We start from the raw sequence: 6501 nt of genomic DNA, 5'->3' as shown, positions 1-6501 counted from the left end.
GGGAGGTGTGGCTAGGGCTGCATAAACAGAAACAAAGTGATTTAACTCCTAAATGACAGTGAATTGAGCAGGGAAATTGCAGGGGAATGATCTATACACTAAAACTGCTTTATTTAGCTAAAGTAATTTAGGTGACTATAGTGTTCCTTTAAGATAAGATGTGAATTATGGTTGAACAGACATAGTCCAATTCCAACTTTTGTTTACATTTTATTTTAATCAAAATGTGTACATTTGGCTCAGTCCTTCAGGGTTTAAAGGGGCACTATAGGCTCCTGGAGAGCCCCCCCTCCCGCAGGGGGCAGTCCAAGAGCCTATTGTGCCAGGAAAGCGGGTTTGTTTTCCTGGCACTGTAGGAAGGGGTTAAAATCCCTTCACCCAGTTACCTGAATACAGCGCTGATGGCGCTTAGACAAGCTCCATCATGCAACCTCTGTGTCCAACCATATCATATCTATAAGATTTATTTTTCCTGATGGGAGAGACAGATACCATATCCTATATTTGTGTGGACAGACTGTTGACTTTGCTGACTATAAATGGTCTGTGTTCTGGGGTATGTTAACATGTACTTCTGTTACTGAGCCAAGAAAAACTTGGGGGTGTCCTTAGCAGAATGCAGGGTTGCCCTCAATCACAAAATGCATCAATGTTTCCAAGATTTCTCTATTCAGTCACCCAATTCATCCTAATTGCACACATGTGGATACACTTGTATTGACATACTAGATGCAATGGTTCATATCAGGTTGATACAGAAGACCCACCATAGCATTCACTTATATTACAGGCTGAATATTCCCTGTTCTTGGAATGCTGTCTTTTGCAAAATAGTCCATCTGGATAAATTTTTTTTTTTTTAACCTTTCCCTTGTTTCAAGTAATCTATAGTACAGGGGTAGGCAACCTTTTAGCAGCACTGTGCCGATATAGGATTGTGATGTCCCATAGCGTGCCGATCCCCAGGCCTGTCGCTACCAGGCAAGCAAACCAAGCAATTGCTTGGGGCCCCCCCTTGGGGCGCTTCCTATAAGGCTGCAGCTGCCTGAGGAGAACACGTGGGGGGGGGGGGGGGGGGTGAGGAGAAGGGGAGATTAGGAGAACACAGGGAGTGGGAGGTGGGGAGATTAGGAGAACACAGGGAGTGGGAGGTGGGGAGATTAGGAGAACACAGGGAGTGGGAGGTGGGGAGATTAGGAGAACACAGGGAGTGGGAGGTGGGGAGATTAGGAGAACACAGGGAGTGGGAGGTGGGGAGATTAGGAGAACACAGGGAGTGGGAGGTGGGGAGATTAGGAGAACACAGGGAGTGGGAGGTGAGGAGAAGGAGAGATGGGAACACAGGGAGTGGGAGGTGAGGAGAAGGGGAGATGAGGAGAACACGGGGGGGTGAGGAGAAGGGGAGATGAGGAGAACATGTGGGGGGGTGAGGAGATGGGGAGATTAGGAGAACACAGGGAGTGGGAGGTGAGGAGAAGGGGAGATGAGGAGAACACGGGGAGGTGAGGAGAACACAGGGAGGGGGTGAGGAGAACACGGGGAGGTGAGAAGAACACAGGGAGGGGGTGAGGAGAAGGGGAGGTGAGGAGAACACAGGGAGGGAGTGAGGAGAAGGGGAGGTGAGGAGAACACAGGGAGGGGGTGAGGAGAAGGTGAGGTGAGGAGAACACAGGGGGGGGTGAGGAGAAGGGGAGATGAGAACACAGGGAGGGGGTTGAGGAGAACACAGGGAGGGGGTTGAGGAGAACACAGGGAGGGGGTTGAGGAGAACACAGGGAGGGGGTGAGGAGGAGGTGAGGAGAACACAGGGGGGGTGAGGAGAAGGGGAGATGAGAACACAGGGAGGGGGTTGAGGAGAACACAGGGAGGGGGTTGAGGAGAACACAGGGAGGGGGTGAGGAGAAGGGGAGGTGAGGTGAGGAGAACACAGGGGGGGGTGAGGAGAAGGGGAGATGAGAACACAGGGAGGGGGTTGAGGAGAACACAGGGAGGGGGTTGAGGAGAACACAGGGAGGGGGGGCGAGGTGAACACAGGGAGGGGGTGAGGAGAACACAGGGAGGGGGAGGTGAGGAGAAGGGGAGATGAGGAGAACACAGGGAGGGGGAGGGGAGGAGAAGGGGAGATGAGGAGAACACAAGGAGGGGGAGGTGAGGAGAAGGGGAGATGAGGAGAACATGTGCGTGTATGAGCTATTATATTGTATATGTTCATTAGTAGTTTATGGTATCGTGTATGATACATATGAATGTGGACTGTGTATGAGGGCTGCTTGTGGAATTGTGTGTGTGGGTGGATATGTCACATTGTGTGTTTGGTAGTGTGTGGGGGCTGTTTGGGGTTTTGCATGTGAGAGGCTGCATGTGGGATTGTGTGCATGTATGTGGATTGTTAGTGGTGTTGCGTTTGTGGGGATTGTGTGTATGTTTGTGTGTGGGCTGTTCGTATTATTTGAATGAGGAGAGGCTTATTCTGCAGGTCTGTGTATATCTAGCACTGTGAGTGGCTTCCCTGGGTTCCAGTGGGGACCAGCCTGGGCAGGTACAGGTCAAGGACAGGAGCTGCAACATCATCTGTGGGCTGCTCTACTACAGTGTGGATTCCCATTCACAAGTGCTGGGAGGAAGTGATCTGAGATCACTTACTCTATATGCTGCAATACATAAATTGAGGATTGTCCTTAACTACCTCTTTATATTAGCAGATATCTGAAGTTTCACTGAGACTCCTGAGAGGCCAGACCCTGTTTGGCTCTAGCAGCCTTGAGTGCCGTGGAAAGACACCTCGAGTGCCGTGCATGGGACTAGTGCCGTAGGTTGCCTACCCCTGCTATAGTATGTCAGAAAATTGATTTTTACTTGAACTTTTTTTTTTCTTCTTCTAGATCATCGCTTAATGGCACATATTTTCTCAGAAACTCTCTTATTTGTGCCTACTGCCTGTCCCTGCAGGCTTTTGAATGTAAACACTGTCTTTTCAGAGAAAATGCATTGTTTACATTACTGTTTAGTAATACTTCTAGTGGCAGTCACTCAGACAGTCACTAAATATCTCCTTGCTAGCCATATTTGTGTTATAAATATATATGTTCCACGCCTCACTGTATTTCAGATTTTGATGGGATAAATATTATAGTTTATATTAATTTTAAAAAAAAAAAGGGCCTGATTACTATCTCGAGGGGACGCAAGTTGCCGTAGCTCCTTCAGACAAACCTATATTAACCCCTTAAGGACCAATCTTCTGGAATAAAAGGGAATCATGACATGTCACACATGTCATGTGTCCTTAAGGGGTTAAAGGACCACTATAGTGCCCTGAGGGTGCCCCCACCCTCAGGGTCCCCCTCCTGCTGGGCTCTGGAGAGAGGAAGGGGTTAAAATCCTTACCTTTCTCCAGCGCTGGGTGGGGAGCTTTCCTCCTTCCTAGCAATGTCATCGGCTTAATACGCATGCGTGGCAGGAGCCGCGCTTGCATTCAGCCTGTTCATAGGAAAGCATTTACAATGCTTTCCTATGGACGCTGGCGTCTTCTCACTGTGATTTTCACAGTGAGAAGCACGCAAGCGCCTCTAGCGGCTGTCAAGTGAGACAGCCTCTAGAGGCTGGATTAACCCTCAGTGTAAACATAGCCGTTTCAGAGAAACGGCTATGTTTAAAAAAAAAAAAAAAGGGTTAACCCTAGCTGGACCAGGCACCCAGACCACTTCATTAAGATGAAGTGGTCTGGGTGCCTATAGAGGTCCTTTAAGCTGGCTTTTAAAATTTTTGGGCTGATTCTTTAAATTGGAGGGGATTCTGACTGTGACGCAGTGACAGTGCATCTTATTGCTGCTGAACGCATCCCGTTTTGGCCCGATCTACAGGAGACTGCAGCTCCCATGATTTACCTTGCTGATCGAATACATAGGGGTGGCAGCTGCTCTGTACACACCAACCCGCTGTTCCTCAATACACAGGCCACTGGACCAATGAGGGTTATCCCAAGCCCCACAGAGGCAGTTTAACAAGATAGTGAACACCTCACAAGTGCAGTGTACATGGGCCTACAGCAAAATGGCAGCGGATCAGTACAATGCCTATCCTGGCAAAGAGCCAGTCGGGGGACACCTCATTTATACCATCCATACCTTCGGGGTAATTTTCAACGCTGAAAATCCCAGCGGGTCGGGTTCCTCTTCAGACCCTATATAGGGAAGGACTTCTACACCATCGGTGACTAGGTCCGTGAAACTGGTGATGGTTCCTGTATTACCTTGGGTCAAGTGCAGTGACCTATTCCAAGCTCCTTATTTAACACTGTCACTTCCCTCTAAAGTGCCAGGATAACAAATTTGCTTTCCTGGCACTATATCTGCCTATAGTCTATCAAAATTGTGTGTGCGTATATACACATCCACTTGCTTAGAAAAGAAAATGTTTCCGCCCGGTTTCGAACCGGGGACCTTTCGCGTGTTAGGCGAACGTGATAACCACTACACTACGGAAACTTCAGTTGTATCTTTTGTTCCGGTTATTGTATTTATCTCAGCTATCTAGTGATTGATGTATACTGTATTTATGTGTATCGTTTAAAGGGACATTATAGTCAGAGAAAATACAGTGTTTACATTGATTGATACGAATACCTCCAGTGGCCGTCACTCAGACGGCCACCAGAGGGACTTCCTATCATGCAGGGCCCTAAAAAGGCCCTGTATACATCAGACGTATTAAAATACGTCTGACGTGTGCAGGAGAGAGAAGGCACTGTGTGCGCGCCTTCTCTATCCAGCCTGTCAGCAGAGGAGGGGAGCGGGCAAAGACCGCGAGCTGAGCTGTCAGTCAGCTCAGCTCGCGGCCGCGCACACCGCGCGCATGTGCGGTAGTGCGCTCAGGACTTCAGTGGGCTGCATGAATGGAAGCGTCTGATTGCTCCCTGCTCGCGCCCGCCTATTTCGTCATTTTGACGAAATAGGGGTCGCGGCGTCACGAGGCTCCCTGCGCTGGAACCAGGTGAGTAAAAACTGCTGCCTGGAGAGTCCCTTTAAGTGTATTTAATTATACAGTTTATTTCCTCCAGTTTGCTGTAGTCAGTTAGTGGCACCTCTTACACACTTTTTTTTTTTAATAATAAGGATACGTAGAAAGAAGTTTTTGGTTTTTTTTTCTTACGTTATTCAACGTAAGAAAAGCAATAGCTAAAAAAAAAAAAAAAAAAAAATCAAGCGTCCCTGGGTGGGCTTGAACCACCAACCTTTCGGTTAACAGCCGAACGCGCTAACCGATTGCGCCACAGAGACCTTGTTGTACAGATCAAGCATCCTATCAGTACTAAGCATGCGAGGGGTGAAGATTGTGCATTAGAACGTGATTGAAGTATTCGTAGGCGTTCTATTCGGTGCAGTAACTTCTCATTCGATAGAACATTCTTGTCTCTGGCTGCATTCCATGTATAGATCCACACAGCAGACTTCACATGAACCAGAGCCATTTTTGTGGAGCCGATATGATTAAATCCTCTGCCGCCGCCGCCATCTTTGCGGAGACCAAGATTATGTTTATTTATGCAGCTATTATAATGTATTATGCACCTATCACATTTTGTATTATGCATTCGTTTCCATAAGAAGTCTGATGTGACCGAGAGACAAATTAAAATCAGTGACTGAGAATCTTGACGTTATATATATCTAACAACAAGGTAGTTAAATGTTACGCCAATTAAAAAAGAGAAAAAAAACATTTGATTTGGTATATACTGTGATAATATTGTGCTTGAGGGGGAAATGGAAAATGGAAAATGCAACTTTGCAAAAAAAAAAAGTCAACTTCCCATACCGGGAGTCGAACCCGGGCCGCCTGGGTGAAAACCAGGAATCCTAACCGCTAGACCATATGGGAGGCCATGTGAAACTACTTGTGTGAAAGCCGTGGTGTGAAAGCCGTGGTGTGAAATGAATAAGAAATACAGTTTCAATTTGCTGACATCCTTAATACATACATGTTTAAAAAATGGTTATTTAAGGAATTCATGTATTCTACCTTGGAATGTTCAGTTTGTATTGTTTCTTTCCATAGAAACTGTCCATTGCAATCTGCTCACTCTGGAAATATAAACAGTTCAATATGAAAGCCGTCTTTCATAAAAACAATGAGTTACTGGGGACTGGCATATCTGAAAGAAATGTCTCAAAAAGGAAACTGGTCTGAATGCACGCCAGGCTAGTTGACAATTACTTTCCATGGGCCAAATGCCCTCAGTGCAGTCTAATGACGCTTTCACTGTGCCTTATGGCGACTTGTTATGTAGAGCAGTGCTCCCCAACCTTTTTATCGCCGCGGACCAGTAAACGTTTGATCATTTTTCCGTGGCCCGCTTGTTTTGATTTAATAAGACAAAAAAAAACAGTCACATATATTAAAAAAAAAAAACACAGACACATACATAGTCAGAAAATCACAAACACAGTCACATAAAGACATAGACTCAAAATTGTTGGTTCAGGGTCCCACACATACGCA

At 46.7% G+C, this 6501-nt stretch overlaps 2 non-coding genes across 2 annotated transcripts; both read right to left on the bottom strand.

Annotated features, from left to right (window-relative positions):
• Positions 1-4414: 4414 nt before the first annotated feature.
• Positions 4415-4487, bottom strand: TRNAV-AAC (transfer RNA valine (anticodon AAC)). The gene has a single exon. It is a non-coding gene; the product is annotated as a tRNA-Val (tRNA).
• A 1321-nt stretch (positions 4488-5808) lies between these two features.
• TRNAE-UUC (transfer RNA glutamic acid (anticodon UUC)) lies at positions 5809-5880 on the bottom strand. The gene has a single exon. It is a non-coding gene; the product is annotated as a tRNA-Glu (tRNA).
• Between the last annotated feature and the right edge of the window lie 621 nt (positions 5881-6501).

The sequence above is a fragment of the Pelobates fuscus genome, chromosome 1 (assembly GCF_036172605.1).
Source record: "Pelobates fuscus isolate aPelFus1 chromosome 1, aPelFus1.pri, whole genome shotgun sequence".
NCBI classification, from domain to species: Eukaryota; Metazoa; Chordata; class Amphibia; order Anura; family Pelobatidae; genus Pelobates; species Pelobates fuscus.
This window is presented reverse-complemented; position numbering and strand designations above follow the sequence as displayed.